Raw genomic sequence first — 21,007 nt, 5'->3', positions numbered from 1 at the left:
TTTGTAATTTTTTTCCTTCAACTTTTGCATTTTCAGGAGTTTTCAGATTTTGCTAACAATTTTTAAAAAAATGTCTTTCATGAACTAATGATTATAATTTGGTAATTACCTGGAGTAGCATTTTATGTGTCATAGATATTATTTGGCTAGCTTAACCAGCATTCTAGAAAATAGACTAGAGGCATATAGAGAATGGAAATGTTCTTGTCTTCACGTTCATACTTTTTCTTTGCACCTCTGAGATATACGGCTTCTGTTATTCAGCCACAATCTGCTATTTCCAATTCATCCCTAATGACAAAACGGCGATAGCTTTTGGAAAATTTTCTTCTCAAGATCTCACGTTATTCAGTCATTAGCAAAAAAGAAAGCAAGAAAATGTGAAAGGTACTGAGATAAGTCCAGTGTCTACAGCTGGTTTCAGCAATTTCAACTTGTGCGAGACCCCGAGCTTGTGAAAGAAACCCAAGAATCTTTGAACAGGATGTAATCAAACTCCAATCTGCTGAGAAACGCTGCAAAAATGACTTCAGCTGCCAAAAATAATAATGTCGTTTACAAGCAGCTCTTCCTATGTCTAAGGAAGGACTAGCCACACAGGAGTTTACGCTGGCTTTGGAGGAACAAACTAAGGAAAGGGCAAGTCCTGCCTCCCCCACCCTAAAACACACAGTATCAGAATCCACTGGAAGCTGTGGCCCATTCCCAAGGTGCTGGCAATACCGAGGGAGAGTCATATCCACAAAAATCTGAACGGTAAGTGACCCCGGGCAAAGGGATTATATTTGGCAATGATTCTGTGCTGTCACTTTCTCTCTGTAACCAGGCTGCCCTGTCTCGTGAAGGCAGAGCTGTTAACTACCTCTTAGTCACAAACCCCAACTCAAATCTTTCCTTCTTTTTCTTTTCTCCCAAAATATTGTCTGGCAGCTTCCCTCAAGGGACAAGAGCTTGGGAGGGAATATTCACGAACGATCCCTGAGATAACTTTCATCACAAAAGCCCTGCACCTACCTCTGTGAAGCCTGGGCTGCGTGGTCCGCATGGGCTGGATGTGAAAATAGACCCGGTGTGATGGCTTCTCCAGATTTACCAGAAAGAAAGGACCTGGGATGCTTGTCCTTTAAGTGTCTCTAAACATGGTTTGCATAGCTGGATCTCCGCTTATCTGTGCCTTTCGGCTTTCGCTTCCATACATGGATCTGTTCCCAACAGTAACTCCAAGCTGTCGAAAAGAAGCTATCTGGCAGCTCCCTGCTTCATCCAACACATGGATGATAAAAATACACATATAGAGAGCCTTCCAGCCAGGCCCGTTTCTCACCCCACCATCCTGCCACTGTGCCTTTTTGCAAATACCCTTTTCAGATTGACATTTCTCCTCTACAGACCTTCAGGAAACTACCAGTTTCTGATTCCCACAGAGAGCTTTCAGAGTGTGGGTTTGCTTAGCTTTATTAAAAAAAAGATACAGTCAGAGTCCCAGGATCTTCATCCTTAAACATTGTAAGAATAAGATGCGTGGGGGGCCCAAGACACGGTTAGTGAATGAATGAATGTATAAATGAATGGCTGAGTAAATGGATGGCATTGTGTGTGCATAAATAAATACAAAATTATTTATTTAATTAGGAATAGTTGTTAACACGCCGGATTATTTGTCTTAAAGGATAAGGTAGCGGCAGAAGGTCAAAGTAATCAAAATCTCTAAAAGAGAAGGAGAGGCCAGCTTCTTATTTCAACAGCTTCTCATTTAGGATATTGCAGCAGTTCCTACTAAGTAAGTTATATATACAGAGCATATGGTTTGAGATTTAGAAAACTTTTTTAATGTTATGGATGTAAACCTAATAGAATACTGATTGCTACATTTTTTAAGTGCCAGTGATACTTTAAAAAACACATAATTGTGACCTAAAATTTAAGATAGGGGAAGGGGGTCATAAATCCTGCTCTGAGTAGTAGAGGTGAGAGGTACCCCCAGAGGGTTGCCCCAACTCTGCTTAGCTTTTCAGTTTTTAAATTTATCTCTCCTTTTGAAAATTTGTTGTTACTTTTGTGTAACAAGAGATCAAAATATGGAAAGAGAGGAGAAGAAGAGAGAGGGGTGGGGGGAGAATTTTCAAGTAACATTTTTTCCATTGGTAATTTTTTTCTCAAAACTATGTTAAAATTCTTGTAGAGTCTCTTGTTTGAAGAAGAAAAAAGACATTTGAGGCATAGGGGGGTAGTTCATTTTGGTGTACGGAAATGAAATGTTTGCTTTAAAAATTGCAGAGGAGAAAAAGGAGGGGTAGACAAAACACCTACCTACCTGCCTATAAGGGGTTCACTATGTTATCCTTTCTACTTTGTTTACACTTTAACATTCCTATGAAAGAAATAAAAGAAAAAAGAGAGAAGAGTACAAAATGGGCATACGAATGGCAAGTTTGAAGAATCCCACATTTCACCAATCTCTGTGTAAAAGCACTTAGGCCAGAACAAGAAGAGGCCAAGGTTGTAGTGTTTTATTCAATATATTCTGACAGTCTAACCTCTTCCCATTTAAATCCAATCAGATATGTATATATTTTCATATTCTATATAATAATTTACTTTATGTCATGTATTATCTAGATAATATATTATATATAATACATGCATAACATATTCTCTATATAATAATATATATCTAATGAAAAGTAAGATATGATATTTAAAAAGCTGACCAAACATAGCTCAGAGATGGACATTGTACATGATTACCTTACCCAGGAGCTATTCAATGTCCTGTCTTCCCTTGCCTTCTTTTATTTTAGAAATCCAAAAGTAAAACTCTTTTCTTATTGTTCTTGGCAGCTGGAAATAGCCGTGTAACTCAGTTTGGTCAAACAGGTGTGAACCGGAGTCCCCTGGGAGGGACTTCAGGAAAGCATCTATTTATTTGTTAAAACCTGATGGGCTCAGCTTTTGGGCCTCTTGTCCCTGTATCCCTTCCACTTATTTCCTTCCAAGACAGCAAACTTGAAGCCTCAAATTGCAGCAGTCATTTGGTGACCAGGAGGGGACGGGCAGAGGACAAAGACCTATGAAATAAGGAAGGTGGACCAAACATCATTGATTCGCTGTCACAACTCTGAATTTACCCACCTCTGAACTTCCTGTGATGAGAGAAAAATGAAACCAAAATTAATACAAAAAGCAGATTCCAGATTGTGAACTCAGGATTTGAATTAAAAAAATGTGCTCTGGCCCTGCCTCTGTTACTGACTAGCTGAATGACGTTGGTCATGTTGCGGAGTTCTATTTTCTTCTCTGCTAGTCAAGAGAACACTTGACCTTCTAACCTGAGAATTATACTATGAGTTGCTGTGTGTGGTACATCTTCATAAATTGTACGAGATTATATCAATGTAAGGTACTGTTTATTTAATATACAAGGTGGTTGACACATGGGGCCCGCAGTGACTCCATAGTTACATATAACAGGGACCAGGCGTCTGCTTTCTGTTCAAAGAAGAATTTGCAGACGCTCTGACGGGCTTAACTTAAAACCTCTTGTGAATTCTGCACCGAAGTTAGGAGCAGCTAAGGTATGAAAAAGAGGATATGTTCCAAAATCTATTGGCCTATTTTGGCCTGGCCAAACTGAGATGGCATGCTCTTAACTTGGACAGTGAGCACCCTGGGCTTGGGGGATCTTTCCCAGTTCTGGAAGAGGCTGTGGGGTGTGTGGACAGGAAAAGATATCCTGACAAAGAGGTTAAAGGCCTATCATGTTCCTTAGAAAGAGCTTAAATTGGTCTCCTTTGAACCCTGTAGATGCGAAAGTCAGGATTAATGTATGGATATATTTGCCTAACTCCATGAAGGAGGGTGTCGTACAAAGCTTGAGGGCATGCTGTTTCATGATGGGGTGCTTTGCACATGCTGTTCTTTTCAGTGAAATGTCCTGCACCTCTGCCCCAAATTATGTGCACACATACACACATTTCACCTTGGCCAGAAGAACATATTTCAGTCCTTTAACATTCAGCTCAGTGTGTCTTCCTTTCTGAAGTCTGTTCTGACTTTATAACCAGGTGTTCCAAAGAACACACAGCATATTGCTGTAGTCTGTTCCTACTGTCTGCCCTTGGCCATTGACTGTGAGCTCCAGGAGGACATGGGCCCCATGTTATTTGCCAACTCTGTATCTCCCACATTTGTTAGCGTGTCTGTCTTAGAGTAAACAAGCCTTACTTGCTTACTATATATAGTACAACAAGTTGGTTGAAGAATTACCTGCATCAGTAAATGAGTAAAAAATGAGTAAATGATAGTTAAATCTCAACTGGTGATCATTAGCTTAGCAACCCTCCCTGCTGTGTAAAGTATAAGAACTTCAAATATCCCATTGTCCATCTGGGTAGGGACTGTCAGCTCAAAGGAGATAGAAAACAGAGTGTTCAGAAATATTGACACCATTCTAATTTATCCAGGAAGATTATCTAATGTTTCAAGTTACCCAACTCAATGGGCCACCACATTAGCACAGACTGCTTAGCGCTGATAGCTGACACCAACTATTACTACTAAGGAGGGGTGAGGATTGTAAGTTTTTAAAAGATCATAGATATTATTTTTTTGTGTGATTTAAACAATAAGTTATTTTTGTGTAATGATGTGGGGGTACTCTTTTATAAGTGACTTGCTAAGTCACACAGCAAGTTTTTGAAAGAATTGAAGGAAAATACAAAATGCCCATTGCATCTTGCAAAACTAGAAATGAGGAAAAGATTAAACATGGCGCTTACCCTGGAAGAACCACCTCAAACATCTCTTCTAAGGCAATTTTTTTGACCTGTTTCCAGTACCATCATTGACATAATAATTAGTCGCAGTGGGGTTCCATTAGCACCATGTTCAGATTTCTTTATTTTAACAACTTTTTTTTCACATTCCATACAAATCACCAAGTTAATTCAATGTTTTTCAGTATATTCACGCATATGTGCAAACATCCCCACAATCAGTTTGAAAACATTTCTATCACTTCCCAGTCCCTCCACTCTCCCTTGCCCCAAGTAACCACTAATCTACTTTCTGTCTTTACAAATTTCGCTATTGTAGGACTGGAATCATATAGTATGTAGTTGTTGGTGACTGGCTTCTTTCACTTTGCAAAGTTCATCCATTGGTAGCAGGGATCAGTACTTTAGTCCTCTTAATAATTCATTATGTAGATCCACCCTATATTGTTTATCCATTTATCCATTAATGAACACTAGAATGGTTTTCATCTTTTGGTAATTATGAGCAATGTTGTTATAAATATTTCTGTACAAATGTTTGCATGAACATTTGTTTTCATTTCTTTTAGCTGTGTCCCCAGGAATGGAATTGCTGATAATGCTATGTTCAATCATGTGAGAACTGCCCAATTGCTATCTGAAGCAGTGGTACCATTTTACATTCTCACCAGCAGTGTAGGAGGGTTTAATTTTTCTACATGCTTTTTATCTGACTTTTGTGTTTTCTGACTTTTTTGCAAGTATCGTAGTGTTTGTGAAGTGGTATCTCATTGTGGTTTTGGCTTGCTTTCCCTGATGACTAATGATGTTGAACAGTTTTTCAAATGCTTATTTTTTATTAGTGTATCTTCTTTGGAGAAATACCTATTCAGATTCTTTGGCCATTTTTATTGGAAAAAACTGTGTTACTTGTCTTTTTTATTATTGAGTCATAAATGTCCTTTATACACTCCAGACACAAATCCCTTAGATATATGATTTTCAAATATTATCTTGTATTCTGTGGATTTGTTCATTTTCTTGATGGTATTTGTTCAAGCACAAAAGTTTTAAATGTTGATGAAGTTCTATAGATCTGTTGTTTTCTTTTTTTGCTCAGACTGTTGGGATCATATGCCAAATATGAGGTCATAAAAATTTGTCCCTATGCTTTCTTCTAAGAGTTTTATAGCTTTAGTGCTTACATTTAGGTCTTTCATTTATTTAGAGTTATCTTTCCTACAATATATAAAATGAACTGCATTCTTTTGTATCAGCAATCCATTTGTCCTAGAACCATTTGCTGAAAGGACTACTTATCCTCATTGCATAATCTTGGTGTGCTTTTTGAATATCAGTTGATCTTAGATGTGGAGGTTTATTTCTAGCATCTCAGATTTTTTCCTATTGATCCATATGTCTCTCCTTGTGCCAGTAACACACCATCTTCATGACATTATTTTGTAGTAGTTTTGAAATCAGAATGTGTGAGTCCTCCTACTTTGTTCTTCTTTTTCAGTATTATTTTGGCTATTCTGGGTCTCTTTTAAGTCACTATGAATGTTAGAATCAGATTGTCAATTTCTATAACAAAGTCCACTGATATTCTGGTAGAAACTATGTTGAATTTCTGGCGTATACTGCCCCAGGGTATTTCTGGGGTATACTGCTTAGGGTATACTGCCATCTTAACAATATTAAGTTTACCAGTGCATAGCATTGGATGCTTGCCATTTATTTAATTTCTTTAAACAATATTTTACAGTTTTTAGAATATAAATTTTGCATTTTTTGTTATTCTTAAGTATTTTATTCTTTTTGATGCTGTTGTAAAAGGAATTGTTTTCTTAATTTCATTTTCAGATGGAAAATACAGCCATCTTCGTTTTTTTTTAAATGGGTAGTTTTTTTGAACGATTTAAATTTCTTTACTTGTTATAGGTTTATTCGGATTGTCTATTTCTTCTTGAATCAGCTTAAGTAGTTTGTATCTTTCTAGGAATTTGTCATTTCATTGAAGTTATCAATTTGTTGGCATACAATTGTTCATAGTATCCCTTCTCACCTCTTTTTAAAATTTCTGAAACGTCAACAATAGTGTCCACTCTTTCCTTTCTAAGCCTCATAATTTGAGTCTTTTCTCTTTTGTTATTGGTCATTCTAGACAAGCATTTGCAAATTTAATTTTTATCATTGTTACAGCTTTCCAATCAATTGGCTCTTTTTTATTATAAAATGTCCCTCTTTATCTTTGGTAACACTTTTATTTTAATGTCTATTTTGTCTAAACTAGTATAGCCACTTCAGCCTTCTGCCTCTGATTTCTAAATTCTTAATTTATCACTTTCTATTCTTTAACTTTTTATCTATTTCATCTTTCAATCTAACATGTATTTTCTGTAGAAAACATGTCATTGGATTGTATTATTGTTATTTGCTTGTTTTTAATCCAGTATGATGATTTCCACCTTTTGATTAGATTTAATCAAACATTTAACTGCACATTTAATTTTATTATTGATGTAGTTGAATTTACATGTTTAATTTACTTTTTGTTTTAGATACATATGTCTCATGTATTTTTTGTTCTTTTATTCTTTCTTTACTGCTTTCTTCAGCATTAAGTGAATATATTCTAATGTAGCATGTTAATTCCTTGAGTGATTTTTAAAGTATTTTTTCTTTTATTGATTCCAAAGAGAGAGGAAAGGAGGAAGAAAGAGAGGGAGAAAAGTGTGAATGTGAGAGAGAAACATTGTTTGTTTGCCTCCTGAATGCACCCTGACTGGGGACTGAACCTGTAACTCAGGCATGTACCCTGACCAGGAATCAAACCCACAACCTTTTGCTTTGCTGGACAATGCCCAACCAACTGAGCCACACTGTCCAGGGCTTAAGTGATTTTTTTCCACTATATTTTTGAATTATTTTTTAATGGTTGTTCAAGGGTTACTATATACATCTTAACTTATCAGCTTCATATTGAAACTAGCTTAATAACAGTGATATAGAGAAATGTTCTTCCATTCTGTGGGTTGTCCTTTTATTTTGTTCTCATGATTTTCTTTGCTGTGCAAAAACTGTTTGGTGTGATGTAGTCCCATTTGTTTATTGTTTCTTTCATTTCCTTTGCTTGGGGAGATAGATCTGATAAAAAAAAATGCTACGAGCAATGTCTGAGATTTTGCTGCCTATTTTTCTTCTAGGATTTTTCTTGTTTCTGGTCTAATGTTTAAGTCTTGATCAATTTTGAATTTATTCTTGTGTGAGGTGGTTCCTCACGCAAGAAGGTGTGGTTCCTGACACAAGAAGGTGGTTTAGTTTCATTTTTCTGCATGCATCTGTCCAAGTTTCCCAACACCACTTATTGAATAAGCTATCTTTAGCCCATTGTATGTGTTTGCTTACACTGTTGAATATTAATTGACTATGAAGGTATGAGTTTATTTCTGGGCTTTCTGTTCCATTGATCTATGCATCTGTTTTTATGCTAGTACTATGCTATGCTGTTTTGATTACTATGGCCTTGTAGTATAGTTTGATATTAGGTAATATGATTCCTCCAACTTTGTTGTTCTTTCTCAGAATCACTATTGTTATGTGGGGCCTTTTGTGGTTCCATATAAATTTTTGAAATATTTGTCCTAGTTCTGTGAAATATATCAATGGAATATGGATATGAATTATGTTGAATGTATAGATTGCTTCATGTAGTACATATGTTTTAATGTTAATTCTTCCTATCCATGAATGTGGCATGTGCTTCCACTTATTTGTATCTTCTTCAATTTTTTCAGTGTCTCATAATTTCCTGGGTACAGGTCTTTCACATCTGTGGTTAGGTTTATTCCTAGGCATTTTATTCTTTTTGGAGCAATTGTGAATGAGATTGTTTCCTTAAATTTTCTTTCTGTTAGTTCATTATTGGCATAAAAAATGCAATTGATTTTTGGGTATTAATTTTGTATTCTGCTACTTTGCTAAATTCATTTATTAGTTCTAATAGTTTCTTGGTAGAATCTTTGGCATTCTCTATTTACAGTATCATGTCATTTGCAATAGTATGGATGGACCTGGAGAACATTATGCTAAGTGGAATAAGCCAGTCAGAGAAAGACAAATACCATATGATTTCATTCAAGGGTAGAATTTAATGAACAAACTCAACTAACAAGAAAAACAGAGACTGAATCATAGATGGGGAGCAGATGACAGCTGGTGGTGGGGGGTTAAGGTGTTTAGGAACTGAGCAAAAATAAAAAAGGACTCACAGACATGGACAAACCATATGGTGATTGCAGGGAGGAAGGGGGGTAAAAGGGGACTAAATGGTAATGGAAAAAATACAATAAAAATTAAATCAAAAAAGAAAAAAAGAGAAATGCTCCCCTTATATAGCTCTACTTCAGTCCCTCTTTTTGTGGTATTATTATTATATGTATTACATCTATTAATGTTACCAAACCAATAATACATTGCTATAATTACAGTAGAGCCTTGGTTCTCAAACTTAATTCATTCTGGAAGGGTGTCTGAGAAGTGATTTGTTTGAAAACACAGTAATTTTTTCCAGGTATCAGCATGAAAGTGTTGTCAGGTCAAGAATAGAAATTTTGTTTGACAACTGAACCATTTTTTCCTTGAACAACTTGGTGGAGAACCAAATTATTTGAGATGGGACATGTTTGAGAACTGAGTTTTGACTGTATTACTTTACTACCTATAGTTATTTTTTAGACCAATACAGCTTTGCTTCAACTGCCTCCTTTTTGCTTTGTATTATTAGCAAATATATAATATATATATTACATTTTATATGTTATAAGCCTAGCATTACATTATGTACATAATTTTATACAATTCATCTTTAAATCAGTTAGAGGAATAAAAAAAGAAAAATATTCATTCATAATGCCTTTCACAGTTACTTTGTTACATTTACTAGTGCTCTTTGTTTATGTGGCTTCACATTACCCTCCAGGTTTGCTTGAGTTCAGCCTGAAGAACTTTTAGTATTTCTTATAGGGCAAGTTTGCTAGCAACAAATTCTTTAAGCTTTTGTTTATCTGGAAAAGTATTTATTTTGCCTTGGTCTTTTAAAAAATAGCTTTGCTGATTATAGGATTTCTGGTTGACAGTCTTTTTTCTTTGTAAGTTTTGAGTATATTATTCCACTGCCTTCTTGCTTTTATTGCTTTTGCTGAGAAGTCAGAAAATCACCTTACTGAAGTTCTCTTGTGTCATATTGTTTTTCTTTTGCTGTTTTCAAAGTCTCTCCTTGCCTTTGATTATCACCATCTTGTGTCTATTTGTGGTGTTTAGCTGGAGTAAGCAGATATTTTCAAAATGTTCTCTGTCTTTCTAGGACAGAACTTTCTTGGCATAGAGAGAGCAGGCTTTTGTTAAAGCTTTCTTTCTTTCTTTTCTTCCTTCCTCTCTCTTTTTCTTTCTTTCTTTCTTTCTTTCTTCCTTCCTTTCTTTCTTTCTTTCTTTCTTTCTTTCTTTCTTTCTTTCTTTCTTTCTTTCTTTCTTTCTTTCTTTCTTTCTTTCTTTTCTTTTCTTTCTTTCACCAACTCCTATCTCTTACAAAGTACTTACTCATTTTCCTTCTTCCAGGTTCAGTGATGGCTAAAATCAGTTTTATTTGCCCTATGGTTGGGTAACTAAATGCCTTACTCCTTCAGTTAGCATTCAGTTTGCTAAATACTTCCAGGAAAGAAACAAACAGAAAAATATAAACAAACAAACAAAAACAGATTGCAACTTTAGAGAGATGATATATAAATTTGAGCATAATAGATGATATTTAGAAATTTAAGTTAAAATTACAAGCTTCTTACGAGCATCTACTGGTGCTGCTTGTATTTCTGGTTTTCAGCAGGAACCAGCAAGCAGTCTGGAGTCTGTCCTGCCTCCAGGTATTCTGCCTGGCCTTTCTTAAAACTGCAGTCCTACTTTGATCTTTGTATTTTTTCCTTATTGAACTGAAATTACTAACTGATGAAAAAATGTCTACCTAATACTAGGCATCATTTCTTTCTGTACCTTATCCTTTTACTTAGATTGGGCATCTTGGTTACTGATATATACATACATTCAAATTGGGACCTTATTCTATTCCTTAGTTTAGGCTGCATCAACAAAATACCACAGACTGGGTGACGTAAACAGGAAACACTGTGGAAGTTCAGGAGTTCTGGAGCTTAGAAATCTGAGATCAGGGTTCCTGCATAGTTGGATTCTTGGTGAAGGCCCTCTTCTTGGTTTACAGATGGCCACCTTCTTGCCATATCTTCATAAGACAGAGAGTGAGAGGTTTGGTTTCTTCAGCCTCTTCTAATGAAACCAGTCTCTCATGGGGGCTGCAGACCCATGATATCATTGATACTAAATTACCTCTGTAGGTAATGAAGGGCGCATCACATCCCAATATCATCATGCTGGGGATTAGGGCTACAACATATGGAGTTTCGGCAGACACAGACATTCAGCCCTCAGCAGGACTTGGTTGGTGTCACTTGTCATTCTGCAGTTCTCTTTAGTAGAAGGGCTGCCATTTGTGCCTTTTATGATTATTTTATTTTAACTGTATATATAAGGCCTGTTTTGTAAATATCTTCTGTCACCCCTTGAACTGCCTTTTTACTCTATGATATAATTCTGATTTTCCCTCAATTCTTTGAATAGCTAGCTTATATTAATCCTGTGGTCCTCTAAATCCTAAAGTCCTCTAAAGGATCTTCTTTAACCATGTTTTGTAGGATTACATCAATGAAACATTTTAAGGAGAAGTACAGTATGATCAGATATACATTCTTTAGAAGATCATTCATGTTTTGTGCAGATGATAGAGATAAGACACCAGTTAGCATATCCTTCAAACATTCTTGAAGACATCTTGGTTGATCCTAGTTAAAGACTGTGGCAGCAGAGGAGAAAGAGGTAAAGATGGAACCCAGACATATTTGACAGTGAAATCTGAGACTTGGTGGACAAAATGTAAGAGATTCGGAGAGAGGGTAATAGCATGTCTGTCTCTTACATTTCTGGCTTAAGTATTTGGGGATCATTCAAAACCAAATTCTGATTTTGCCATTCCCTGTTCAGCATTTCCGTACTCCCCAAAAGCATTCAGAATGAAATATAAATTTCTTCACTTAGTTGTCAGAAATGTTTCAAGAGCTACTTCCTATTCACATCTTAATCTTACCTCTGGCCACTCACCCACCAAGGTCCTTTCATGGAAGCTGCTACCAATGACTTGCAGTGTATGTGTGGTCTGACCACTTAGAAACTTCGGTTTTCCTCACACTCATGCTATGTCCCCTGTGCCTTTTCATTCTGCCTGGAATATCCTTCATTCTCTTCTTTATTTAGTGAATTCTCCTTGAATTTTAAGGCTTGCATCAGCTGTTCCTTCCTCTGGAAAAATGATGGCCCTTCCAGTATGATTTAGGTTTTTGAAGCACACTTTGCCCACCTCTCCCATTCCACTCTGCAGCTGGAGGGAAATTACTATGCTATTGTTTTGCCTATCAATTAGACTTCAAGTTCCATAGTCAGGAGACAGAATTTTTTTTATATACTTATATTATTAATACTTAGTATACATTGGTGTTCAATATAATATTTAACTGTATAAATAGCTAAATGGATAGTTTAATAAATTCTTCTTCATCAGAAAGACAAACTAAGATTTCATGGAATAATTGCCTGATTTTGAATTAGACTCCTCACTCCTGAAGCAGGAATAGGATTGAGAGAGACATAGATACTGGTACAGATCAAGGAACAAATATATATTGTATGTCCTGAGTTCCTGCGTGAATAAGTAAGTGAGAAGGCACTTTCCAAGGGGGAAAGAAGAGTGTGAGTAATAGCAGAGAAGCACTTTGGTTTGGCTAATTGTGAGGGGTCTACTTTGGCTGAAGGTTAGTGTAGCTGAAGGAGACAGTGGAAAACCGAAGGACCTCTGGCAGCAGGCTCATCATTTTGCTTTTGGGTTTGTTTATTGGAGGAGTTATGGCACTGTCAAAATTGAATTTTTGTAGCATTTAACTTTTTTCATGTGAAGAGATTTGATGATAAGAGAACACTAGACCAATCATAAAATCAAATATTTACAGACAAGCAAGTTGGTGGATTCTTACTTGTCACCCTCTGGGAGAAAATACTTAGTACTTCCTTTGTTCCTAAGCAGACATTTTACTTTGCAAGTTAACTATGGAATCTAATATGAAGTATATTGGAGGAGGAAGTAGAGGGGAAGGAGGAGAAGGGAACGTATGTAATCACTAGTCAGATTGAAGTGTTGAGGCTTCTGCTAGTTTAAAAACATGTGTGTTTATATGATCACTTACATTTTAAATTCTGCCCCAAACATTGCAAAGTAGAATCATTGTACTCACCATTATAGATTGTGTCCAGGAGGCCTCTTTATTCAGATAGCCCTATATAACAAGAACAGTTAATTCACCTGATGTCATTATTTTTATTTGTGTTCTATAGTCCGGTATCTGAAGTTACACAATCTGGTGCTTTGAAGCCATCACTGGAAATCTGGCTCTAACTAGACTGGTGGTGTCCAAAGAGATGATCTCACGTAAGTCTGTTTCACCTGTGCTCTCTTCACAGGGATTGATTTTGCTCTCCTTTGTCATTATAAACGACAGGTTCTCCTGCCTCCACTTCTATCCAAACTCATGTCTTATGACCTGTCAGAAATTTATGTATTTTTAAATTTGCGAGGAATTTATTCAAGCCTCTGTGTACAAGCCCCTGAAAAACAGAACGGAAAGTCCAAACTACAGCCTCCAATTCTGCCTGGGCCCCAAGGTCTCCAGCCCATCATAGCTGTCCACTGATGACCATTATATGGTCCTCCCTCCAGGAGAAAGCAAGACGAGTGGTGGTGATTCTTAGGAATTATTGAAGAATTTAGTCATGTGTCTCATTTAAAAAGCAAAGCAAACAAAATAAAGCAGTATTCAATTATCTTTGCCCTCTGTTAGGTCTCATGGTTCTCCCTTTAAAGTGGATTACAGTATTCCTGACTTCAGAACCTGAGTCTAATATGTACTTTAGAATCTGTCTGTAGTACCAAATAATGTGTTACATTTCTAAATAAATACATTTCTAAAGAAATGCCTGTGAAATGATATTTCTCTTAATCCACTCAGAAGATTATTTGTCACCAGACCCTGACTATAAAAAAAATCAATGTTTAAAAGGCTTTACTCGTTATAGTAATGTATCACTTAAAGTTTATTCTAGCTGCCTATGTACACAGCCTAGTAGAACATGATTATGTCCAAGGGTGGCTTATCTCAATAGGACAGGCAGAGGCATTATCACTAAAATGAAGTACAAGGAAGAAGTCTTCTGTTGTTGGTATTTTTGTTATAGTAGGCAGAGCTTGAACAGATGAGCTGAAATAAGCGTAAGCAATTTCAAGCTGTTTGACTATAATCATTGGACAACAGAAGAGAGAGAAAAAGTAGGAATACTGTATCCTTCTCTCCCCATTTCCTCATTGGAATCCAGGGAACATTTGGGACTGAGGATTTTTAAATGACCTGATGAATGAGGAGGCATCCTGTCAAGCTAGTTGGAAGCAGATTGAATAATGTCAGTAAGATTGGCATCATCTTGGGAGAACTGAGTGATGATGATGAAGCTGAAAAGGCAGGGGAGCATTTATCCAAACACACCTGGCCCTGGTTGGTTCCAAAGAAAAATCAAGAGACTTGGCAAAAACCACTTGTTAGTAAATGTTTCATAGAAACTAACCATGTCTGGAGATTCATAAAAGCTATCTAAGCCCATAAATTATTATATACAGCATTTAAGCCATTGATTAGCACAATAAAAATGGCACAGCAAGTGTTTAGAAAAATGTACAGACATTGCATGGAGATACGTATTTTTCCGAACAAGAGCTTATCATATTGAAGATAGCTTGGAACTATCTACAAGCTATTTTAATGAGATTGCTTTCTGAAGGAAATAAGTTCAGTACATCACTGCTTTTCTTCAGGATTTTCATCCTTCATGTAAAATTTTAACCATAATGGAGGGAGAGAATCTCTGGTTCTAAAAACTCAACAAATTTCTTATCCACAGATACAGGCAAGTGGAAACTAGAACTTTTCAATAACAATACTAATCATTGTGATTTGTTTTCAGTTTGTTACAGACTCAAATAACACTGCTAAGTGTAAGATGTCTCAAAGCATTTCTGTGCTTGTGTATTTGTTTCAGGGACCTAGAGAGACAAATCTGAAAGCAGTATGTTCTGATCCAGAAGCAGCTGGAAATGGCAGCAACCTGATATGGAGCAATCAAGAACTGAAGGTTTATTTTGAAGGAGAGGCCATGACCAACTGTGAGACTGAGTGATGGCAGCTGAGAATAAGTGCAAATACAATCAGTAGTGACCTCTGGTAGAAAGTTACTGAGGACCTTTCTTCTTTCATGTCTCTTTCTGTCGCCACATTTGTACCGCATCCATAAATTGCAATACTATCTATGGAGGAGGGAAACAAGTTCTTCAACTTAGTTTTATTCTTAATAATAGCTTCTGAGCTTCCATGATTTGAAAATACAATGATAAAATGGCTCTTTCAGCAAACAATATATTTCAAAGCCCAGTTGTATTTTGGACAGGTAAGAATGCCTCATCATTAAATGGTCTTTAATATGCATCGCCTCTCCAGTCTGCCATCTCTTTTTATTAGTTGTTCTCTCTTTTCTATAGTTGTATAGCTATGAGCAAAGCGATTTCATTGTTCCTTGTTCCTACCAATGTTATCATTTCACTAATATACAAGGGTAGACCATAGATGCTGCTCATTAAATATTGTTGAACAATCTATAATTATACTATTTTATATTTGAATATCATCTTTTAGGAGTTTGTAAAGCACTTTAACATAACTTATTTAATTAAACTTCACTGGAAAACAAATTTATTGTCCAAATCTGTGTTTCTAAGCCTCCTTATTTTATAGACTTACTTCATATATCACACATACCTGTCACATCCTGTGAATACAGACATGTGACTACGTAAGCAAGGTTTCTCAAACTCATGCTTTGTGCTTTGTTTAGCATTTCTTTATGATTATTAAAACTTTAAGAAAAATAAAAACCTTCCTCCTCTTTATGTTACAAAAAAGATCATGTAATGAGTTAGAAACCTTTCCTTTTTTCTTTTCCTTTTTGACTCCTGTAACTATGTAAGGCACTGATGGGGTGGAATACAAACATGAATACGATGCATTTTTTCACCTTGGTGGGATCAAACTTGATTTGCCACTGGCAATTTCTGTTGGAAAAAAAATGGCCACTCATTTTAGAACCTTGGGAGGCAAGTTGGACCCTAAGAGGCTTTACGGTTTGGGGAACTGTTCTGTCTATGCTCAGATGTACAACACTCCTTTTCATCTGGTTGCTTTTACACTGCAAGGGGCAGAGGCAAAGTATTCAGAACAACATCAGTGGGTCCAGAGTATTGAAACACCACTCTTAGCGGCCATGCCAAGTTACTTTATTTGTTCATGGAGCACTTGAAAAATGAGAAAGAACAGCAGGCCTTTCAGAGAGAACAGAGAGAGCTGGCTTCCAATGCTTTCATTACCAAACGAGGGTGTTCAGATGCATAGAAATGTTAAATGTCTACCAGAAAAAATATCAATGAATGACACTGCCAGTTACAGTTCACTCAACCCTGATTTAGCAATCATTCGAGATTATACCAGGGAATGGTTTTGCAGTATGAAAAACCTTTCAATTATTCCTGCTGTGTGTTAATGCATTTGAAACACTGGAAGCTGTCAAAGGAAGTAGAATATCAGTACCACCACCTACACTCCGGAACAAAAATCATATAATGTAGTTGTATGAAAGTAGGCTCAGTGGAACATGAACTTTATTAAAATGTGTGTATAATCCCGCAGGCTTGAAAAGTGTCAGATCTGACTAAGAGATGAAATAATAATACCATGTGTTGGTATTCATACAGAATGTTTTTCTTCGGAGGACCCCAAAGCAATTCATGGGTACAGCTCAACCTTTTCATGTTGCACTTTAGAATCTTAGTCAGTGCACTTTAACACATCTAGCAACCGGGAAGGTGACCAAGTCTCAGTGTGGAAACTTTCAGAGATTTAATTTCTTGTCATAAGCCTGGAAAATAGAGGATACTGGTCCCCAAACCTAGGCAGCTTGTGCACCTGGGCAGTGTCTCCATAGAGTGTTCCTACATGTGTGTAGGGACATCATGCATCGTCCCAGCCCCAGAAATGGCAAAGGATTTATTCCAAAATGAAAATCTGGTACACAGGCTACATAAGGCTTTCTAGCTTTCTACCAACATTTTATTAAAAATGGTTCTATAAAGTATTTATAGTTCACATCAAGATGGCTATTTAAAGGTTGAGATACTATCCTAAAGCACCATTAGGTCCTTATAATATTAGGATTTGTGCAAGATAAAGCCCAATGTTGCCATGGAGATCAGTAAATAATCTTGATCATAGACACTCGTTCCCACTGCCAAGACATGGGTGGGAGAGGTGGTTCCCACAGACACTGTTTTCTCTAGGCTAAAAATACAGTGTGGTTTCTATCAAAGGGCAATTTTTAAAAATTCGTGGTGACGTAGCCTAAAGGGAACATGCCCTCTCATTTTCAGAATAATTAGGCAGTGAGTGGGCTCTCCAATACTTGGAGATTATATTTGTATCCAATATTAACTATGCTCATGCTCTTTGTGTCAAAGGTGGTGTCAAAATGGCAGCTTTTCTAAGTGCTGTTTCACATGGTCTCAAAAAAGAAGTTGTTTATGGAGATGGATCCATTGCAGGCAGAAGTTACTTCCCACTGACAGTAACTCCTTACAAAAGTCATTTGGGTTTGTGAGATACTGCTTCAAAGAGTTGTGATGGATGTAAATTCTATGAAGATTGCCTTTAAGACTTCTCATCTAGAAATCCAAAGCATCACAAGTTTTTCCTCAAGTTTATTGTTAAATGGATATGTCAATGGAAATATAATCAGTCCTCAGATTTACAGGGTGCTGTGGAGTCGGCAAAGTGGTTTTGCCACCAATCATTTTGCTTGATGAACTTTCCCAATCCTGTGAGATAAGCAGTGCTGGGAATTCATTACTGTCTCCTTTCATATGATGAGACTGAGAATTAACAACAGTTCAAATGCTGCCTAAAGTTACACAGATAACAAGTGTGAGATTGAACACCAGGCCTCCACATGAAAACTATTCTCCTTGCTCTATTGTGCTAGGGAGATGACATGCTTCATCTCATGTAATTACTCTTACAAACACTGTCAATTGTCATTCGATTCTGTGACAATTAATATTAAACTGTCATCTGGATTACTGTCTAGAAAATTAGTTGAACTAAACAGCAGTTCAATAAAATTATCCATTGTCTGGGGCTGGTCATCCTCATGGTCCCATAAGGGGATTTATTTTAAGAAAATTTGACACACATTGAAAAAAACTAATTCTCAATTCATTAAAAATCCTGCCCAAATCAAGTTTTATTTTTCCACTTGGAAGGTAAGTTCCCCTCTTCTTTTTATCCATCCCCTCCGCCCCCAGGACCCCTTGTGGCTTGCCAGCCTTATTAAGTTTATCATTGCACAATTTAACCTATGTTTTTGCCTTCCTTTGATGGATGTTGTGGTAGAACAGTCAGGTTTAAAAAAATGTTATTCCCCCTGCTGTCTTTCTTTAAGGTGTGTTCTTTAAATAGAATATTCCCTGGGCTGCTTCCAGTTTCAAATTGTGCAATTTATCAGGGGATCAGCCCTAACCGCGGTACACGCCTATGGACTGACTGCTTCAGGAGTTCCGGAGCACATGCCGTCCTCTTCTCAGACAGGCTCCTTCCTCCCTGAGCATCATTTGTAAAAGCTGTCACTGACGTGATAAGGAACTCATCTTTCTCCGCTGTCCCTCAGGACAGACATCTGTTGGTTCCCACTGTGCGAGGCCCCAGAGTTAAAGGCTTCATGTGTCTATACAGCTTCCTTATCATCTTACCCTTCATTCTTATGAGTCAACCCTGTGACCTTCTGCAGTTTTTATTTTCTCCTTAAATTATAGAGTTGGCTTCCTATGTCCGCAACCAGAGAATCCTGCTTGCTACAGAAGAGTAAAAAGAAAATGTTATAATTAGGCTGTTTTCCCATTGGAGCAACACTGTAAAATAACCAAATAATTTTGTCATCAAGCATTATTTATTATGGCAGTCTCATACTTTCTGCAAATTACTACCATTTACGGAGACAGTGTACATTTTGCTTGAATCTCACAATGTTTTTCACAGGCTGTGTTTACCCCACTTTATGGGAAGATAGGTAAATGAAATTTATCTGTTTACAAAACCTCCCTACAATCTTTATATTTGGAGTAGTAGTTCCAAAACCACTCATTTCAATGGTGCACCATTGACCGAGCTCATTTAGGAGACAGAGTGGCTTTAAGTACTGGTTGTGAAGGTAATTTCTCTAGGTCAGGGACAAAAGTCATTTAGTCTTTCTCCAGCCTAGGAATCTGTTTGCTCTGCTAATTGAACTACCCCAATCAGATCAATAACAGCCCTTCTCTGCAGTGAGGCAGGCAAGAAATCCATTCTGAAGCAGCGATGAGTTGCTTTTCCCTCCTACATGCCTCCTGCTAATGTGAATCTTGGCAGAACAGACATGACTTAGCAAAAGGTAAGCATACCAAAGTAAGAACCATATTCTTGGAGAGTTCCTTTATTCCTGACATACACTTGGGTTTCCCTTCCTTAAAGATCACCACCACTGTGAACTACCTTGCTTGCTTCGACACCTTGAAGAGCAGAGACTGTGACAAAGTAGGAAGAATGGGTGACTGACCACCATTGCCCCTAAGGGTTAGAAGTTCATTCATCACTCCCGTTTCTGTGTATTTCCCCTACACAGAGTTCCCTGGAAGTCCATGCTCAGTTCAAGAACAGAAAATAAACACAAGCAAAATCATGACCACTCTTTATCAATTGTATATATTTTCCTTTCTTCTCAACATGTTGAAGGAGGGATGATGAGAATGTATGGGAAAATAATTTCGTTGAGATCTTATTTTCCCTAATCCACTCTGTCTCTCCTCTTTGTGTTCCCTGTGCCAGTCGTTACCAACCATTTGCACCATCACCCAGGTGTGGGGACAAGTCTTCGAACTCTTCTCTGTGTCTCCTGCCTGGAGCTCCTCCTATTTCTTCTCCACACTGCACCCGATATGATCTTCACTGAGCTTGAATCTGATCCCATCACTCTGCTGATCGAAATCTTTTGGTGGCTCCCCAGAGCTCTGAGGTTGCTCCCCAGTTCCCTCCTGTGGTATACAAGCGCCTGCATGATTTGCCACCCACCTGCCTCTTTTGGCTCATCTTCCATCCCTGTCCCACGGGGATGCTCTGTTCATATCAAAAGATTTGCCTCTGTCCTCAAAGATTTCACAGGTGCCATTCCCTCTACCTGAAAACTTCTTAATTTGCTTCCTCTACCCATTTAATTCTCATTGTTCACAACCCAGTTCTTGAAAAGAAACCCTTCTGATCTGTTAATGATGAAGAGGTTTTGTTTTGTTTTTTTCAGAGCGCCCTTGGCAGCTCTTTCAACACCAGTCATATGAGGTTGCCCTTGTTGGTTCAGGGATGTGTCTTCCATTCAATGTCAAAGTCTGTGAGGGGAAAGAGCACGTCACTTGCTCTTCATGCGCCCATCACCTAGAGGTGTGCATGGAATGTGGACAGCAATCCAGATTGACTTTAGAATTGAAGACAAAGTGAAATGAGTCAATAAGGCTAGTATGTAGATGATGTAACGAAATGTCTAAAGTTGGCCAGGAAGGCAGGCTTGCAAAGCGCGCTTTCCCACAAACAGCTCCTCGAGGCTGCATGTCTCCTTTTGCAAGCTCATCGCCAGTCTTTCCATCCTGATGACACACTTTTCAAGCCCAGCCTGCTGATCATCGACTCTCTCCAGGAGCGCGGCGAGGCTCATTTCCCTCTGTAATGAACATCTACTGGGCATCGTGTACTGTTGCTTAACCAAGCTATCTCATTTCCCCGAGCCAATTAACTCAACATTTCCTCCTTTTCTGATATGCTTTTTCTAGTTAATTAGAGAAGAAAGTAAATCCTCATTAGAACTCCTGTATCTAGACATGCAACTTACCAGCCAGTTCTCTAACCTCAGTC

At 37.4% G+C, this 21,007-nt stretch overlaps 1 protein-coding gene and 1 long non-coding RNA gene across 7 annotated transcripts in view; one reads left to right on the top strand and one right to left on the bottom strand.

The window, feature by feature from the left end:
* Window positions 1–1,098, bottom strand: part of SLC8A1 (solute carrier family 8 member A1) — a 350,799-nt gene extending 349,701 nt beyond the window's left edge. For 3 of the 6 annotated variants that reach the window (XM_045828237.1, XM_045828235.1, XM_045828234.1), the window contains exon 1: window positions 1,015–1,094. The gene's annotated coding sequence lies outside the window, so the exon portion shown is untranslated. Of the gene's footprint in view, window positions 1–1,014 lie in introns of all 6 variants that reach the window. The other 3 variants (XM_045828239.1, XM_045828244.1, XM_045828236.1) reach the window with 3 other exon arrangements.
* On the top strand, window positions 616–15,703 carry LOC123811772. The gene is made up of 3 exons (XR_006784440.1): window positions 616–756; window positions 13,263–13,356; window positions 15,015–15,703. It is a non-coding gene; the product is annotated as an uncharacterized LOC123811772 (long non-coding RNA).
* The last annotated feature ends 5,304 nt before the right edge of the window (window positions 15,704–21,007 follow it).

The sequence above is a fragment of the Phyllostomus hastatus genome, unplaced genomic scaffold, assembly GCF_019186645.2.
Source record: "Phyllostomus hastatus isolate PE091 unplaced genomic scaffold, TTU_PhHast_1.1 phas_scaffold_78, whole genome shotgun sequence".
Classification (NCBI taxonomy): Eukaryota; Metazoa; Chordata; class Mammalia; order Chiroptera; family Phyllostomidae; genus Phyllostomus; species Phyllostomus hastatus.
This window is presented reverse-complemented; position numbering and strand designations above follow the sequence as displayed.